This window comes from Salvelinus sp. IW2-2015, linkage group LG11 (genome assembly GCF_002910315.2).
Source record: "Salvelinus sp. IW2-2015 linkage group LG11, ASM291031v2, whole genome shotgun sequence".
In the NCBI taxonomy this organism is placed as follows: Eukaryota; Metazoa; Chordata; class Actinopteri; order Salmoniformes; family Salmonidae; genus Salvelinus; species Salvelinus sp. IW2-2015.
The window spans coordinates 38,188,145-38,208,776 of NC_036851.1; the positions used below are offsets into that span (position 1 = coordinate 38,188,145).

Here is a 20,632-nt window from a genome sequence, read left to right on the forward strand (position 1 = left end):
CATTTTTTTGTGTGTTTGAATGAGTAAATGCTGGTAAAATGTACTATGAATGAAATTAAAATGCTATGTTGCTATATCACCTACAATACATTTCTGAAATGTGAATTTGCATTAAATCTGGAGAAAAACATAATTTGGATCTGTTGTTCTGTGTTTTAAGGAATTACATGAAAATGTTATGGCAATATTATGTCAAACTTTTTAAATGTTTCAAGGACCTCTAAGACAAAGTAAAATGCATATTGTGTGAACATAAATGCAATATTATGTGAAACCTAAAACAAATATGCTATGATTGTCATAAAAACAGACTTACTTGAGAATGGTGGAACATTGTGGGAATGTTCTCTGTGAAAATCAACAAGAATATTCTTGCAACATCCAAGACATCTCACATAACTTAATTAAATGTCCTGGGAACATTTAAAGAACAGACCAGATGTTCTGTTAAGATTCATAAAACATTATAGAAATGTCCTATTCAACCGAACTTAAACATWGCATGAATGTCATCACAACTGATTATATTTTGTGTTTTAGGAACCTATCTTGTAATGTAACCACACTGTTTCCTAAACTAAATTAAATGTTCTGGTAACTTTTAAAGAACTCAGAAAGGCTGCTCTGTCAACATTCTTGCAACATGAAAGGAATGTTTTGTGTAGCCTGACACAAACATTGTCTGAATGTCAGCGCAACTGGACTGTTTGTGTTCTGGGAACCWACAGTGCATTTGGAAAGTATTCAGACCCCTTTACTTTTTGCATAACATTTTGTTACATTACCTCCTTATTCTAAAATTATTAAATACAAAAATATATACACAATACCRCATTATGAAAAAGCGAAAACAGGTTTTACATTTATTTTGCAAAGTATTACCAATAAAAACAGGAATACCTTATTTACATCAGTATTCAGACCCTATGCTATGAGACTCGAAATTGAGCTCAGGTGCATCCTGTTTCCATTGATCAAAGGGCTCAAGCTATGAGGTCGAAGGAATTGTCCGTAGAGCTCAGACACGAGGCACAGATCTGGGAAAGGGAACCAAAAAATATCTGCAGCATTGAAGGTCTCCAAGAACATAGTGGCCTCCATAATTCTTAAATGGAAGAAGTTTTCCTAGAACTGGCCTCCCAGCCAAACTGAGCAATCTGGGAGAAGGGCCTTGGTCAGGGAGATGTCCAACAACCCGATGGTCACTCTGACAGAGCTCCAGAGTTCCTCTGTGGAGTTGGTGAAACCTTCCAGAAGGACAACCATCTCTACAGAACTCCACCAATCAGGCCTTTATGGCAGACTCCTCAGTAAAAAACACGAAACCCTACTTGGAGTTTGTTAAAAGGCCCCTAAATGACTCTTAGACCACGAGAAACAAGATTCTTTGGTCTGATTAAACCAAGATTGAACTCTTTAGTCTGAATGCCAAGCGTCATGTCTGGAAAAAATTTGCCACCATCCCTACGGTGAAGCAGGGTGGTAGCAGAATCATACTGTGGGGATGTTTTTCTTAGGCAGGGACTGGGAGACTAGTCAGGATTGAGTTAAAGATGAATGGAGCAAAGTACAGAGAGATCCTTGATGGAAACCTGCTCCAGAACCTCAGGCGGTCAGGACCTCAGACTTGGGCGAAGGTTCACCTTCCAACAGCGCAACAACCCCAGGCACACAGCCAAGACAACACAGGAGTGGCTTTGGGACAAGTCTCCCGAATATCCTTGAGTGGCCCAGCCAGAGCCCGGACGTTCTTGTAACATCAGGTTAATGTTTTTGTTCACCCTAAAATAAACATTGTAGAATCATTTGTACAAATGGACAGTTTTTGTGTTTAGGAACATATCATTTTTGATGTCCCCACATGTCCCCACAATGTTCCCACCAGTCTGTTCCCATAATATAATGAATAATTCTGGGAGCCTTTAAAGAAATGAAGAAATGTGTTCTGGTGTATGTTCTTGTAACATCAGGTGAATGTTTTTTGCACCCTAAAAGAAATGTTGTAGATTCGTCCGCACAAGTGGACAGTTTTTGTGTTTTGGGAGCATATATTTTGTGATGTCCCCACAAGTTCCCACAAGACTGTTCCCACAACCTAACAAAACATTCGGGTAACCTTTAAAGAACAGATTAAATGTGTTCTACGAATGTTCTTGCAACATCAGGCAAATGTTTTATACAAAGATCAGCACGACTGGACAGTTTTAGTGCTCTGAGAACATTTGCAGCGACCTAACTAATGTTCTTAGATCTTTCACAGAACAAATGTAGGTTTTCTGGATGGAATACGCATGCACGCGCATGCACGTGAAACAGATCACACACACATAAAATTTATAGTGACATCAAAAAAAGCACATACATGACTCTTCACTCGTCTCAAAACACATGGTTTGCGGACACACCCACACACACACACACACACACACACACAACACACACACACACACACACACACACACACACACACACACACACACACACACACACACACACACACACACACACACACACACACACACACACACACACACACACACACACACACACACACACACACACACACACACACACACACACACACACACAGCTCTCTGTCTCCCACTCAGTTCTCAATTTACAGAGTGCTTTAGCAGGCTAATTCATGGGATGGTGTGTGGACTCCTCAGCAGTGTGAGACCAGATCAGAGCTCAGTAAGACGGGTCACATCTAATCACCCATGGTCATAACAAGTGTCACAGTCTCAACTGCACTGAGCCAGAGAGAACAAGTGTCACAAGCTCAACAGTCTAGCCATTCAAACTATTAACACGCACATTATCACACTGACCAAGCTGAAAGAGGAGTATGTGTGTGAAGAGGAGTGTGTGTGTGTGTGTGTGTGTGTGTGTGGTGTGTGTGTGTGTTGTGTGTGGTGTTGTGTGTGTGTGTGTGTGTGTTGTGGTGTGTGTGTGTGTGTGTGTGTGTGTGTGTGTGTGTGTGTGTGTGTGTGTGTGTGTGTGTGTGGGGAATCAGTGGGAATCAGAACCCATTGAACTCATTCATCTCTGCAGGAGAGATACGATAACTGGAGGGAGACGTGTAGCCGGAATAGAGACAACAAACCACTGTTTCCCCTGATGGGGGGTTGGAGGGTTCAGAACCAGGTGTTTACGACTGAGACTTCAGCAGAGAAGAGAGAGAGAGAGAGAGAGAGAGAGAGAGAGAGAGAGAGAGAGAGAGAGACAGCAGAGGTTCTGAACAAATGTACGTTCTCATTGACCAAGAACTAGCTCCTCCATTTGATAACATGTTCTCCAGCTTCTTGCCTTCTGAACACAACCCAGCCCAATGCTTCAAAATCTTCACTCCAAACCAGTGGTCATCAACCTTTTCTGAGTCAAGATCAGTTTCGCAGTTAAAAAGCAAGCCGAGATCTACCGCGCAGACTTTTTAAAAACATGACTTATTTCTTTTTACATTAATCTAATTAAAACAGTTCTGTAGGAATGACGATTGTGCAGTGCATTATATTGTTCTTCTCAGACCTTATTATATTTCCAAACTCAAGCTTTGATAACAAAATAGATCAGTTGGTGTAGCACTTGCGAGACACACCTGAACATAAATTTAAATAATTTGCAAATAATTTGCATCTTTATTTTATTGGACTGATGGTACCTGCATCTGATGGTCATGGTGCTTTCAAGACAACTGGGAACTCGGGAACAAAACGAGGTCCCCAGTGATCATCAGGTCAATAATTCAGAGCTCCAGAAAGATGCCAGAGTTTCTGACTTGGAATTCTGAGTTGCATGACCTATTGTTCCCAGTGGGATCTAGTGTCACACCCTGATCTGTTTCACCTGTCCTTGTGATAGTCTCCACCCCCCTCCAGGTGTCGCCCATCTTCCCCATTATCCCCTGTGTATTTATACCTGTGATCGCTGTTTGTCCATTGGCAGTTCGTCTTGTGTGTCAAGTCAACCAGCATTTTTCTCAGCTCTTGCATTTTCCCAGTCTCTCTTTTGCTCGCCCACCTGGTTTTGACCCTTGCCTGTCCTGTCTCTGAGCCTGCGTGTCCGACTGTCCATTCTTCTTCTCCTCCCACCGGCGCAGGGTTCTTCTTTGTGGAGAAGAAGGACAAGACCCTGCGCCCGTGCATCGACTACCGGGTTCTCAACGACATAATGGTGAAGAACCGCTACCCGCTACCACTCATCTCCTCGGCCTTCGAGCCGCTCCAGTGGGCCACCTTGTTTTCCAAGCTGGATCTACGGAACGCCTACCACCTGGTGCGGAAACGGGAAGGGGATGAGTTGAAGACCACCTTCAACACGGCCAGCAGTCACTATGAGTATCTGGTCATGCCATTTGGCCTTACCAACGCCCCTGCTGTGTTCCAGGCTCTGGTCGATGATGTTCTCCGCGACATGAACCAGTTTGTCTTTGTCTTCCTAGATGACATCCTCATCTTCTCCCGTTCCACCCAAGAACATGTTCTCCACGTCCAATAGGTTCTCCAACGCCTCTTGGCGAACCAGCTGTTTGTAAAAGCGGAGAAGTGCGAGTTCCATCGTTCCACCATCTCTTTTCTGGGTTTCATCATCACCGCAGGGAGTGTGCAAATGGATCCCGGGAAGGTGAGAGCGGTGGTAGATTGGCCCCAGCCTACTCCCAGGGTGCAGCTGCAATGCGTCATCGGGTTTGCCAACATCTATTGGTACTTTATCCGGGGTTACAGCACCCTGGCTTCCCCTCACCTCGCCCAAGGTTCCATTCACATGGTCTCCAGCTGCTGACCGGGCGTTCCGGGACTTCAAACATCACTTCACCACAGGACCCTTCCCGTCAGTTCGTGGTGGAGGCAGATGCTACGGATGTCGGAGTGGGGCCAGTCCTGTCTCAGCTTTCTGCCCTGGACCTCAAGCTACATCCCTGTGCCTTCTTCTCCCACCACCTCAACGCCACGGAAAATAACTACGATGTGGGGAATCGTGAGCTTCTCGCGGTGAAGATGGCGTTGAAGGAATAGAGGCACTGGCTGGAGGGGGCGGAACATCCATTCATCGTGTGGACCGACCACAAGAACCTGGAGTATCTCCGCACTGGCAAGCGCCTCAACTCCAYGCTAGCCAGATGCGCCCTGCTGTTCACACGGTTCAACTTCTCCCTCTCGTACCGGCTGGACCCAAGAATGTCAAGCCGGATGCACTGTCCCGCCGCTATAGCCCCACGGGTACCACCCCGGAGCCCGAGACCATCCTTCCCACCTCGTGCCTGGTGACGACACTCAACTGGGGTATAGGGAAACAGGTCCGGGAGGCGCAGCGGCCCCAGCCCGAACCCTGGGGGGGCCATGATAATCGGATGTTTGTGCCTGATGCTGTCCCATCCGCGGTCCTAGAGTGGGCCCATTCCTCCAGGCTTGCCTGCCACCCGATTCTGGTCGGACCCTGGCCTTCGGGCGACAACGCTTTTGGTGGCCTACGATGGTTCCGGATGTCGCCACGTTTGTCTCCGCCTGCACGGTCTGTGCTCAGAATAAGACTCCTCTGAAAAGCTTCGGCTGATCTTTTGCAACCACTGCCTGTCCTGCACCGTCCCTGGTCCCACATATAACTGGATTTCGTCACGGGTCTCCCCCCGTCTGAGGGTAACACTGCCATCCTGACTGTGGTCGACCAGTTTTCCAAGGCGGCTCACTTCATTCCTCTCCCCAAACTACCCTCGGCCAAGGAGACGGCCCAGCTCATGGTGCAGCATGTCTTCCCAATCCATGGACTGCCTGTGCACATGGTCTCCGACCGGGGGCCTCAGTTCTCGTCCCAGTTCTGGGAGGGATTCTGATCCCTCATTGGGTCATCGGCCAGCCTGTCTTCTGTGTTCCACCCCTAGTCCAATGGCCAGTCGGAGCGAGCCAACCAGGATCTTGAGACTATTCTGCGCTGCCTGGTCTCTGCCAACCCCACCTCCTGGAGCCAGCAGCTGGTGTGGGTCAAATACGCCCGCAACGCCTATCTCCGTTTGAGTGTTCCCTGTGGTATCAGCCCCCACTCTTCCCCGAGTAGGAGGAAGAGGTCAGCGTACCTTCTGCCCAGATGTTTGTCCACCGCTGTCGTCGTACCTGGAGGAGAGCCCGGTCGGCCCTCCTCAAGACCACCTCCAGGTATCGACAACAAGCGGATCGCCATTGGACCCCGGCTCCCCGGTATCATCTCGGGCAGAAGGTATGGCTATCCACCCGGGATCTGCCCCTCTGTGTGGAATCCCGCAAACTCTCCCCCCGGTTTATCGGCCCATTTCCCATCTCCAAGATTATTAGCACCTCTGCTGTTCGTCTTCTGTTGCCCCATACCCTTTATATACATCCCACCTTTCATGTGTCCAGAGTCAAACCTATGTCTCACAAGCCTTTGTCTCCTGTTTCCATTGTTACTTTGACAGTCTGCATCTGGGTCTTACCTTGATTCCTGATACCTAGTTTTTTTTTCGAGTTCCTAGTTGTCTTGAACCCATTGACGTCAGAGATTTCCGTGTTCCCAGTTGTTTTGAACACGGCATTAGTCTTATCGGAGGGAGGGAGAGAGTGAYCAGCAGAAGGTCCGCCTCTCACGGTCTCTCCTTTCCTCCGGTGAGACTGTCCAGAGAGAGGGGACACCGTCTTCCACCTGATGGAGACACTCAAGTCGCACCGCATCWGCCTCATGCACAAATTCATGTTGTTCCTATAACCAGAGAAAGTGAAAAATGCCTTAATATTAAAATAGACACYACGAGCTGCTAATAATAATAAGACGCAGGCAGGGCTACCAATAAACTTGGCTACTCATTCATTTCAGCTGCAGCCGAGTGGAAATAGGGAGAAGGGCATTTTATGTTTGTAATAGTGTTGAATAAAAACAGTGTTGACAGTGCTGAATAAAAACTTAGACATGAACTCTCATAAAAACAGCAGCTCTTCGCTGTATTCTTTGACAGTCTCTCTCTGATCATAGTCTTAAAAGTTATGACATCTCATGTATGCTTGTATCAAACTTTGCTGTGGCCGGGGGTCGTGGAAGCTGTAGGCACCTTGATTTTAGCTATCCAATTGGCCAGTGCAGCTGGCAAACTCAATTTAGCCAAAGGTCTCTCCGTCCACCGGACAAATTAAAAGATTCAAAATGGGAACACTTTGCCTACCCGGTGCGCAGGGCTTCTGAATCAAGTGCACCTACCGCCAACAGCGGGGGAAAAAAGGACCCCGAGGCTTTATCATTGGATTTCCTACAGAATTTTTGGTGATCGACTAGAATGCCTTGAAGATCGACCAGTGGATCGCAATCAACCGGTTGGTACCCACTGCTGTAGTCAGAGACTAGAAGGTCAGAGCAGAGATGGTCCAGAGGAATCATCTGGAGAGACTGAATGACTGATATCTCCTTCCATCGCACATAGCCTGTAACAACAGTATACTGTATGTAATACCTTTTCTATTTGTAAAAAAAATGATTTAATAAACGTTTAACTTGCTGGTAAACGTAATAAAATGTTGACCTGTAAATGTAATAACTTTTTARGCTAAATGTAATAAGTTATTACATAAACAAGTGGTGAGTAACAACTGTTTGTATGAATAATGTAATAATTTCAACCAACATATGAAAATTAATGCTTTTATATACTACTTTGCTCATTTTGATGCACATAAAGTATTCATGCCCCTTGACTTATTCCACTTTTTGTTGTGCTACAGCCTGAATTCTAAATGTATTAAATATATGTTTTTTCTCACCCATCTACACACAATACCKCATAATAAGAAAGAAAAACATGTTATGAGAAATTTTTGCAAATGTATTGAAAATGATATACAGAAATATCTCATATACATAAGTATTCACTACTTTGTAGAAGCCCCTTTGGCAGTGATTACAGCTATCTTTCTGGGTAATTCTCCAAGAGCTTTCCACACCTGGATTGTGCAACATTTGCTCATAATGTTTTTCAAAATTCTTCAAGCTCTGTCAGATTGGTTGTTGGTCATTGCTAAACAACCATTTTCAGATCTTGCCATAGATTTTCAAGTAGATTTAAGTCAAAACTGTAACTTGGCCACTCAGGAACATTCACTGTCTTCTTTGTAAGAAACTCATGTGTAGATTTGGTTTTAGATTAAAGTCCTGCTGAAAGGTGAATTAATCACCCAGCGTCTGGTGGAAAGCAGAATGGACCAGGTTTTCCTCTAGGATTTTGCCTGCGCTTAGCTCCATTCCATTATATCCTGAATAACTCCCCAGCATAACTATTACAAGCATACCCATTAAATTGTGCAGCTATCACTATGCTTGKAAATATGGAGAGTGGTTCTCAGTAATGTGTTGTATTGGATTTGCCACAAACACTTTGTATTCAGGACAAAATGTTAATTGCTATGCCAACTTTTTTGCAGTATTACTTTAGTGCCTAATATTTGTATTCTGTACAGGCTGTCACACCCTGATCTGTTTCACCTGTCCTTGTGATTGTCTCCACCCCCTCCAGGTGTCGCTTGTTTTCCCCTGTCTCTCTGTGCTAGTTCTTGTATTTTTCAAGTCAACCAGCGGTTTCCTGTTCTCCTGCTTTTTGCATGATCCTTTTTCTAGTCCTCCCGGTTTTGACCCTTGCCTGTTTCTGGCCTTTGTACCCGCCTGCCTGACCATTCTGCCTGCCTTGACCACGAGCTTGCCTGCCACTCTGTACCTCCTGGACTCTGATCTGGTTTTACCTTTTGCCTGTCCACAACCATTATCTTGCCTACCCCTTTGGATTAATAAACATTGTAAGACCCCAACCATCTGCCTCCTGTGTCTGCATTTGGGTCTCGCCTTATGCCTTGATACAGGCTTCCTTCTTTTCACTCTGTCAATTAGGTTAGTATTGTGGAGTCAGCAATGTTGTTGATACATCCTCAGTTTTCTCCTATCACAGCCATTCAACTCTGTAACTGTTTCAAAGTCACCATTCGCCTCATGGTGAAATRCCTGAGTGGTTTCCTTCCTCTCTGGCAACTGAGTTAGGAAGACACCTGTATCTTTGTAGCGACTGGGTGTATTGATACAACATCCAAAGTGTAATTAATAACTTCACCATGCTCAAAGTGATATTCAYTGTCTGATTTTTATTATCCATCTACCAATACATCTGCATTGCTTGCTGTTTGGGGTTTTAGGCTGGGTTTCTGTACAGAACGTTGTGCCATCGGCTGATGTAAAAAGGGCTTTATAAATACATTTGATTGATTGAATAGATGCCTTTCTTTGCGAGGAATTGGAAAACCTTCCTGGTCTTTGTGGTTGAATCTGTGTCTGAAATTCACTGCTCGACTGAGGGACCTTACAGATAATTGTGTGTGTGGGATACAGACATAAGGCAGTCACTCAAAAATCAAGTTAAACACTATCATTGCACAGAGTGAGTCCATGCAACTTATTATGTGACTTGTTAAGCACATTTTTACTTCTGAACTTATTTAGGCTTGCCATAACAAAGGGGTTGAATACTTATTGACTCAATAAATTTCAGCTTTTCCTTTTTGATTAATTTGTTTAAAAAAAATTGAAAAACATATTCCCACTTTAACATTATGGGGTATTGTGTGTAGGCCAGTGACAAACCAATCTCAATGTAATCCATTTTAAATTCAGGCTGTAACACATCAAAATGTGGAGAAAGTTAAGTGGTGTGAATACTGTCTGAAGGCACTGTACCACCCCCCACTGCCAATTACAACACAAATAAACTCATGCACATCATACAGGAATACTCATACATAGACACAGTTTGTCCCAAGGACATTGCATCATGGTCTCCTGGAGGTMTACACTTGTTGGTGTACTATTTTTGTTAGAACTTCTGGTATACACACACATATTTTAACATACTGTAGTTTGAAATGACATGTTTTACATTTCCTATGTTTACTCATACAGTAATTATTGATTAACATGTCCTCACTTGGGATTTAAACTCACAACCTCTTGATTCACAGGGTTCCAACCTTCCTGCTATGCCACCATGTCTGTATGTATGACTGATTTCACCTGTATGCTTATTGCACTTCAAAGTAATATCAGCTCTGTTAAAAACACACTCAAGAAAAATGATTCTATTTATCACAGTGATTCAGGAGTAAAATTAAAACAGATTATACCACAGCGTCGGTGAATACTAATTTCTGATTGGCTAGAAAGGCACTCTAGAATGGACATTAAAACTAGATAAGGGMACAATTGTGAAAAGATATCGGGACACCTTGCAATCATGACTTAATAAGCGCTTACACATGCAGACTGTACTTGCCACAAAGTTACAGAAAGGTAAACCAACAACCACACAAACTGTAATTGGATACATTGTAAACACAGGTCCAACGTGTCCCAACACTTATACTTAGCTAGTTGGCTAGCTAGCATGTATTTGATTTTGCACAGACATATTTTTTGGGAGGATTTGATGACCTAGCGTGGTGAATGATGAACATGAAATTCTCTGGTCCCTACTGTTGCAGTCATGACGCAAGTGGCACTAAGCTGCCAAATCCTCCCACATGTTTGTAGTTACACCAGCTGTTTTCAGCAACTGGTATTTTTTAATTCAGTTGTCATTTTGCCAGGTTTGCTAGCAACAAACTATTTAGCTAGCTTCTACCCTAGTAATTGATATGCAATGTGATCTCCTCGTAATGAACAGTGTTGAGTGTCCTGACAAGAAGGGAAACTTTTCTAGCTATGCCAGGCATAATCGGGTATTATCAGCTCATTGTTATGGATGTATTAAAATAAATGTCAATAGAAACAGCTACTTTGCTGTTATTCTGGTTTAGTATTTAGGTTTAGTCTAAAAATACCTTTTAACCTCAGTCACATTTTAATCATTTCATCCTTCATTAACTGTAGTATTTCACAGTCGACTAAAACGCTGGACACTTTAATCACATAATAGTCAGTGCATTTTCTTCTATTAAAAAATGAATATTTAGACTACCTTCCATCACGTTTACAGTGCATTCAGAAAGAATTCAGACCCCTTGACTTTTTCCACATTTTGTTAAGTTACATCCTTATTCTAAAATGTATTAAATTGTTTTTTCCCCTCATCATTCGACACACAACACCCCATAATGACAAAGCAAAAAAATGTTTTTTAGACATTTTTGCAAATGTATTATCAATTAAAAACATAAATATCACATTTACATAAGTATTCAGACTCTTTACTAAGTACTTTGTTGAAGCACCCTTGGCAGCAATTACAGCCTCGAGTCTTCTTGTGTATGACACTACAAGCTTGGCACACTTGTATTTAGGGAGTTTCTCCCATTCTTCTCTGCAGATCCTCTCAAGCTCTGTAAGGTTGGATGGGGAGTGTCAGTGCACAGCTATTTTCAGGTCTCTCCAGAGATGTTAGATCGGGTTCAAGTCCGGGCTCTGGATGGGCCACTCAAGGATATTCAGAGACTTGTCCCAWAGCCACTCCTGCATTGTCTTGGCTGTGTACTTAGGGTCATTGTCCTGTTGGAAGGTGAACCTTCGCCACAGTCTGAGGTCCGGGGGTGCTCTGTAGCAGGTTTTCATCAAGAATCTCTCTGTACTTTGCTCCGTTCATCTTTCCCTCGATCCTGACTAGTCTCCCAGTCCCTGCCACTGAAAAACATCCCCACAGCATGATGCTGCCACCACCATGCTTCACCGTAGGAATGGCGCCAGGTTTCCTCCAGATGTGACGCTTGGCATTCAGGCCAAAGAGTTCAATCTTGGTTTCATCAGACCAGAGAATCTTGTTTCTCTTGGTCTGAGTCCTTTAGGTGGCTTTTGGCAAACCCCAAGCGGGCTGTCATGTGCCTTTTACTGAGGAGTGGCTTCCGTCTAGCCACTCTACCATAAAGGCCTGATTGGTGGAGTGCTGCAGAGATGGTTGTCCTTCTAGAAGTTTCTCCCATCTCCACAGAGGAACTCTAGAGCTCTGTCAGAGTGACCATCGGGTTGTTGGTCACCTCCCTCACCAAGACCCTTCTCCCCTGATTGCTCAGTTTGGTAGGGCGGCTAGCCCTAGGAAGAGTCTTGGTGGTTCCGAACTTCTTCCATTTAAGAATGATGGAGGCCACTGTGTTCTTGGGGACCTTCAATGCTGCAGATATTTTTAGTACCTTTCCCTAAATCTGTGCCTCGACACAATCCTGTCTCGCTGCTCTACGGGCAATACCTTCAAACTCATGGCTTGGTTTTTTCTCTGACATGCACTGTCAACTGTGCGACCTTATATAGACATGTGTGTGCCTTTCAAAATCATTTCCAATCAATTGAGTTTACCACAAGTGGACTCCAATCAAGTTGTAGAAACATCTTAATTTAGGATGATCAATGGAAACAGGATACACCTGAACTCAATTTTGAGTCTCCTAGCAAAGAGTCTGAATACTTATGTAAATAAGTATGTATTTCTCTTTTTTATTTCTTATAAATTTGCAAACATTTCTAAAAACCTGTTTTTCGCTTTGTCATTATGGGTTATTGTGTGTAGATTGATGAGGGAAAAAATMATTTAATACATTTTAGAATGAGGCTGTAATTAACAAAATATGGAAAAAGTCTAAGGGTCTGAATACTTTCTGAATGCACTGTAGATGGCCTTGCCAAAATAGGCCTACTATGCCCTCATATACCTTAGCTGGCAACATTGATATTGTGGTAGATTGTAAAGTCTTGACTGAAGGTTAAACAATTTACAACTCTTATTTGAACCCCATCATAACCATGAAGGGCTTGTCGTTGTGAGATGTATTGACATGTTGAAATCACAAGCTGTCTGTTTAAGCAACTAGCACACAGCTCAGACACCCATACATACCCCACAAGACATGCCACTAGGGTTCACTTCACAGTCCCAAAGTCCAGAACAGACTACGCAAAATGCACAGTACTACATAGAGCCATGACTACATGTAACTCTACTCCACATCATGCAACTCAGTCAAGCAGTAAAATCAGATTTCAAAAACAGATCAAACGGGCCTCCKCATTTTGGCGCAGCGGTCTAAGGCACTGCGTCGCAGTGCTACACGCGTCACTACAGATCCGGGTTCAATCCCAGGCTGTATCATAACTGGCCCTGATTGGGAGTCCCATATGGCGGTGCACAATTGGCCCAGCGTCGTCCGAGTTAGGGGAGGGTTTGGCCGGGTGGGCTGTACTTGGCTCATTGCGCTCTAGCGACTCCCTGTGGCGGGCCAGTGCCTGCAGGCTGAGCCTCAGACGTCAGGTGAATGGTGTTTCCTCCAACACATTGGTGCAGGTGGCTTCCGGGTTAAGCGGGCGGGTGTTAAGAAGCGCGTTTTGGTGGGTCATGTTTCGGATAACGCAAGACTCAACCTTTGCCTCCCGAGCCAGTTGGGGAGTTGCCGCGATGAGACAAGAATGAAATTGAGGAGAAAAAGGGAGTAAAACACACACACAAAAAAGAGAAAACTACACCTCATGGAACAGCGTGGGCTGTGAAGAGACCCACACAGCATTCACTAACACACACACTCTACACACACATTTTAATATTGTTATTTTGCTGTATTATTGATTTTGTATTGTAGATATGATATGGTAGAGTAGTCTATACTAATGTGTTGTGTTATGTATTGTTTTATTGTATGTAATTATGATTGGACCCCAGCAAGATTAGCTGCTGCCTTGCCGGGGGGGGGGGGGGTAATAACAGTGCTTTCTATGAAAAGGGGAAAATGTGCACTTTCCAAAAATATTACTGTACTCCTAATATTCAACAAATAGCATTAGTTTTTCCCAAAGGAATAAGCAGCCGCAACTCACATTTGCGGACCGCGGCGCAAGAGAGGCAAAACAGATGAATGAATTACAGAGCACATGTGAAAATAGAGTTTCTGATATGATCAAAGAAAAAATAGCCTACATGAAAGTAAGAGAGAGAGAAAACATTGTTGTTTCTAGTTGAAGTTAGTTACAAGTTAGTGTCCTGGCTTCGCATCATTTCAAAAGATTGACTTGTGACTGGAGCGAATGCCTGGGAGCTACTGTATGTGGGAGAGCCGGGCAGATCAGCTCAATCAGACCATGCAACTGAAAGACATCAATTCTGCCAATGAGAGGATTGCATGAAATATTCTGAACGAATGCATTCTTGTGATTGGACAAAACAGATGAAAAGGAGCTTCATGTCAAACCAAATGTCCATTAGTCTCACGTGGAATTCTTGTCTCGTAGCTAAAATGTAGCTAGCTAGATACAAATCCCCCTAGATACAACCATGTCTCATAGTCACTTCAGGAGATTTGTAAATGAAAGAGGAAAATAATAATATGAATTGAATGGAGTTTCCCATCTTCCCATTTAGAGTTTCTGGCACAGCACATAACTCTCTTGGGTAGGGGGCAGTATTTTCACATCTGAATGAAAAGCGTGCCCAGAGTAAACTTCCTGCTACTCTGGCCCAGATGCTAATATATGCATGTTATTGGTAGTATTGGATAGAAAACACTCTGAACTTTCTAAAGCTGTTTGAATGATGTCTGTGAGTATAACAGAACTCATATGGCAGGCAAAAATCTGAAGAAAAAATCCAACCAGGAAGTGGGAAATCTGAGGTTTGTAGTTTTTCAAGTCATTGCCTATCGAATATACAGTGTCTATGATGTCATATTGCACTTCCTAAGGCTTCCACTAGATGTCAACAGTCTTTAGAACCTTGTTTGATGCTTATACTGTGAAGGAGGGGGGAATGAGAGCTGTTTGAGTCAGGGGTCTGGCAGAGTGCCACAAGCTCAGTCTTGCACACTCCCGTGAGAGTTAGATGCCTTCCATTGCATTTCTACAGAAAAAATAATTCTCCGGTTCAAACATTATTGAAGATTTATGATAAAAACATCCTAAAGATTGATTCTATACTCCGTTTGACATGTTTCTACGAACTGTAATATGACTTTTCGTCTGAACTTTCGCCTGGACTTGCCCGCACCTCTTGAGTTTGGATTTGTGTACTAAACGCGCAAACAAAAAGGAGGTATTTGGACATAAATGATGAACTTTATCGAACAAAACAAACATTTATTGTGGAACTGGAATTCCTGGGWGTGCATTCTGATGAAGATCATCATAGGTAAGTGAATATTTATAATGCTATTTCTGACTTCTGTTGACACCACAACATGGCAGGTATGGCTTGTTTTTGTGTCTGAGCGCCGTACTCAGATTATTGCATGGTGTGCTTTTTCCGTAAAGTTTTTTTGAAATCTGACAGGAGAAGTTTATCTAAAGTTCCATGTAAAACACGTGTATCTTTTATCAATGTTTATTATGAGTATTTCTGTAAATTGATGTGGCTCTCTGCAAAATCACCGGATGTTTTGGAGGCAAAACATTACTGAAGATAACGTGCCCATGTAAACTAAGAGTTTTGGATATAAATATGAACCTTATCGAACAAAAGATACATGTATTGTGTAACATGAAGTCCTATGAGTGTCATCTGATGAAGATCATCAAAGGTTAGTGATTCATTTTATCTCTATTTCTCCTTTTTGTGACTCCTCTCTTTGGCTGGAAAAATGGCTGTGTTTTTCTGTGACTAGGTACTGACCTAACATAATCAGATGGTGTGCTTTCGCCGTAAAGCCTTTTTGAAATCGGACACTGTGGTGGGATTAACAACAAGTTTATCTTTAAAATTATGTAAAATACTTGTATGTTTGAGGAATTTTAATTATGAGATTTCTGTTGTTTGAATTTGGCGCCCTGCACTTTCACTGGCTGTTGTCAAGTCGATCCCATTAACAGGATCTCAGCCGATCTCAGCCGTAAGAAGTTAAATTGCCAACCATTTCAACATGTAGCAACAGCTCCATGCTTTCTGGTCTAATATACATTTTGTCGGAAGTGGGTTTTATACTGGAGTAGAAAAGGGGGTGTTCCATGACGCTGATGTAAATGTCTGTGCTCACAGGGGCGTGGCCACTGACTGATCAGAAGTTACTATGAAAAACATAAGTTTACCATTCAACATTTTATTACGTTTACCGGKAAGTTATTATAATTACCTGGTTTATTACATAAAAAATAAAAAAATTATTACAAATAGAAAACATATTCGATTTACCGGTGTAATTACATTTACCGTTGTTACAGAGCCTATCAAAGAGGAGGTTTAGAGCATCAAATGGAGAAGGATGCGAATCACTGAGCTCTTCCATAGCCAATCAGGGCACCCCCAGAACCTTCAATACATTGACATGATCACCCCCATAATGTGTTAGTTGGTCTAGTCCTTCCCATAACCTTAACCTTAACCCTTTAACCTAACTATAAAGCTTAACCCTAACCTTAACCCTAACCGCTAATTGTGATGGACATCCACAAAATAATTCATACCATACAAAAAGTAACATATCATACTAAATGGAGTGTCTCGGATTTACGTACAGAATTATATGAAATGTTCTGAGACCAGGTTGTTGCACCATGCAGCCAATCAGTCTGTCAAGTTCAATTGTAGCCTTATAGTTCCCAATCTGAGAGGGTTCCATACAGAACAAAGCATTCCACCAATATTCTATCTGCTCTATTTGCCAGTGTAAGACAAAGCATTCCTCTCCCTTCTATCAGTTCTAGATCTAAGATTCTAAGACGTTCAGACATTCTGAAGGCTCTGCAGTGGTGCCATGAGTCACTGAGCAAAACATGCATACGTACATGCACGCACACGCAGACACACACACACACACGCACGCAATACAGACACACAGAGCTCTGACAGAGGACTGACCCCTGTGGTCAGCCCCTCGTTAGAGGGAGCAGAAGGAGTCTTTGAGCTAGTGGTGGGTCACCGAGACACAGAGACACAGCCAACGGGGGAAAGGCAGATGCTCCGGCTAAAGGAGCTAAGCACGCTTAAGCATGGGAGGGCTAACCTTGCCAAGTTTAAAACGAGAGGAACCCCAGTACATCATCAGCAACATGAGAAGAAAGTGAATGTGCACAGCGGTCACACAGTGTCCAGGCCTCAGCCTGATCATTGCTGAGGTGGTGGTGATACAGCCTTGCTGGCTTTCACATAGGAAGACCGTGCTGCTGCAGCAACACAGAGATACAAAACTAGAGCTTCTCAAGGCTCCTCAACGCTGAGTAGCCTATTCACGCTGTAACAACACTATAGCTAACATCTCAATTTGAGGATTAGCATTGCTCTCCTCACCACAATGCAACACTGTCACAGGCTCACAATGCCTAGATTATGGTTCTTCCCAGTAAGTAGGCTACTATCACATCACTTCCCAGTAAGTAGGCTACTATCACATCACTTCCCAGTAAGTAGGCTACTATCACATCACTTACCCAGTAAGTAGCTACTATCACATCACTTCCCAGTAAGTAGACTACTATCACATCACTTCCCAGTAAGTAGGCTACTATCACATCACTTCCCAGTAAGTAGGCTACTATCACACACTTCCTGTAAGTAGACTACTATCACATCACTTCCCAGTAAGTAGGCTACTATCACATCACTTCCCAGTAAGTAGGCTACTATCACATCACTTCCAGTAAGTAGATACTACACATCACTTCCCAGTAAGTAGGCTACTATCACATCACTTCCCAGTAAGTAGGCTACTATCACATCACTTCCCAGTAAGTAGGCTACTATCACATCATCCTAAAGTAGCAGGTGTAGAAGAAATGCCTGGAACCAAACCCCCACATTCTGTTCTTGATGAGAATTTTAAAAACTGTTGGGGAGGTTATTTTCTGCACTGTTCAACCAATCCAGTAAATGTGAAGTAGGAGTTAAGACATAGTGTCTCATTGTTAACGTCCAAAAGTGGAAGTCAGGCTCTATCTTCAATTTCCCCTATAAACCTGAATGTATGGTAGTTGTTGGCAACTCTGCTAAGTTGCTATCACACCAACGCAAGCGTGGATGCTTGACTGTTTCTGCACTGAACATTCAAAACATGCTACAGTGTTGCTTTGCCAAATAGACCAGAGCAAAAAAAAAGCATAAACATGCACCTTCACCATCCACTCGCAACTTGTGTGTTTCTATTCAATAACTTCGTAGTACTACGAATTTTATTAAAACGTACTTTAGAGGTGTTCTGTTGATGGCACGGAGACGCTTTGATTTATTTTGGACTGACTGTGCTGTCGCTCGAGATAAAGAGAAAACTGAATAGGCTATTATTCTGTATGTTCTTCAACATTATATTAGTCATTTGATATGTACAGTATTCATAGATTGCATGTGCCCTTTCCCTTCAGCACTATTAGCCTACTCTCATGATTGCGTTCATATGAACTGTGGACTGTTTCCTTCCTCAGTCTACTCTACTTGACACGGCTGCTGGGTGAGTCGGATGTGTGTGCGTGCGCGTGAGCGACAGTGTGCGCCGGTGGCATCAACTATAGGTTATACACCTGCCCGCCAGCCGTTCTCCTCAGCAGCGTATGATGAAGGTAGGCTGTGGGTATCCTATATTCACCAGGAGAAGCCGTGGGGTTTCTCCACCTAAAGGTTGAARTAAGCTGAGTTTCCCGTCACTTTAGCTGAGATAAAACCAAAACACAAGCTACCGTTTTAATCAGGGGGCTGTCAATGGAGCATGAACCATGCCCCTGTTTGATCCCGTAAACTATGGGAATAATCCATGAGGTGTCTCAAAACGAGATGGGGGGGGGYGGGGGAGTAACTCTAGACCTATAATCATGCTAAATGGCATATAAATGCGTATCTCCATCCCACACACAGTTAGTGTGTCTAATGAGATAAAAACGGAAAACCAAACCTAAACAACCGCTCAAGCGACATCATGCATTTTGAAGCCCTTTCAACGACAGGTAAACACAAGGTTTAATCCGCCCAATTTTTAGGTCAGACAACAAACACATTTTATCTGATAGTGCGACAGATAAATATAAATGCGCATTTACCTACCTCAATTAGCGGAGGAGAGCGAGCGTTTTTATTTCTTTCTCTCTGCTGGCGGAGAGATGCTGAGATGTGGGTTCACTCCGGCCAGAAGGGATGTGTAGACGGCTGATCATGCGCAAGAGACACACTGATGCAGCCCGCTCAGAACGCCCTGTAATAAAGGAGACCACACGGGATTTTCAGATAATAGAAGCGTCTCTAGCCTCATCTGACAGATCTTTGTTGTCCCTCCCTCTCTCTCTACCTCGCTCTCTCTCTCTCCCCTCTCTCTCTATCTCCGTTTGTCGTCGCTCACGCTCTGTTTCCTGTCTCCCCCCCTTCTGCGCCACTCAATTTAGTCAAGCTGCAGCCCTTGTCGCATTAGGATGTCCTCTCTCTCTATCTCCCTCTCATTCTCTAAAAGCAGCCCGCTTCTTTTTCTTTCGCTGCTATACCCCTTTCCCACTTTTCTCCTCCCCTTCTCTCACCTTCTGTTCTCTTCTCCTCTAGAATGAAACGAAGAAAAACAAAACGCGCCTGCCTCTCATACGCAGCAGCTACTCATTTTAGAATAGGAGCATCGGTGATTCCCCTCCCTCCCCTTTCTCCCTTTCTCTCCCCCTCGCTGTTTCTCGACCGTGTGTGCTGCGCACCCGCCCCCCATCCCCCATACCTCCCTTCACACCTCACTAATGAACATCTCATGCCCCAATATGCACACAATGTCATCACGGAGTGGGACCGGCTGTCGCTCTGGGTGCTCAAGCGCTCTCCTTAAAATTATTTCCTACGACTTTATTACACCAGTCTCATCTAGGAGTCTAGGCCTACACACACCTGAGCCCCGCTCCCAGCCTATGGGCCACATTAGGCCGCTGACACTCACAGCACTAATGACAAAAGAACAGGCACAATATGAATTAGAGCCATATATAGCCTAGGCTACATATGACTTCACAAGGAATAGTAACACGCAAAAATACAGTAATAAGACATGCAAGTTTAATTTGAGCACTATTTTCAAAGCACATCCACACAGGCCTCCTGTAGAGATTAACTATGGGTTTGACAATTAGCACATACACGACACTATTAGACATGCCTAGACTAGACAGACTAGACAGAGAACTGCAACAAAACACATACTGTATATCTTCACGGTTAAGATAACACATAATACACCCATGTAGATCAGTGGTAGGTGAATTACTTACATGAGTGACACTGTATATGGGACAATTCCTTCATAGGCAAGTAATGGGCCCGTTACTATGACAACGTTCAAATCACCATTGTTGCAGAAAGTCAACATCAAATAATGTGCCAAAGTGAGTGTAGTTGACATGAACATGTCCAAATTCTTACTTTCACCTCATTAACTCTAATAAAAAGAGGTCACGCATTAAATGTAGTCTGAAATGAGAAAGAAATTAATTCAACCCAATGTCATTTGCAGAATGGGAAAGTGTTGTAGGCGGCGGTAGCAGAGGTAGCAAGCATAGTAAGTGAAATGGAGTCAAACTAAATCAGTATGCAGACTCATAGTGTATCTACAGTATCAAACAGTGCAGGCCCGAGTCCAAGACTGTCATCTTGGCTGCAATTGAATCTCAGGGAGTGTTCAGAGTGGTTGCTATTATTGTGATATGCTGGAGCTGAAAGAGAGAGAGAGAGAGAGAGAGAGAGAGAGAGAGAGAGAGA

General features: G+C 43.5%; 1 pseudogene; it reads right to left on the reverse strand.

The window, feature by feature from the left end:
- Positions 1–19,355, reverse strand: part of LOC111970713 (contactin-2-like) — an 81,543-nt pseudogene extending 62,188 nt beyond the window's left edge.
- Positions 19,356–20,632: the final 1,277 nt, after the last annotated feature.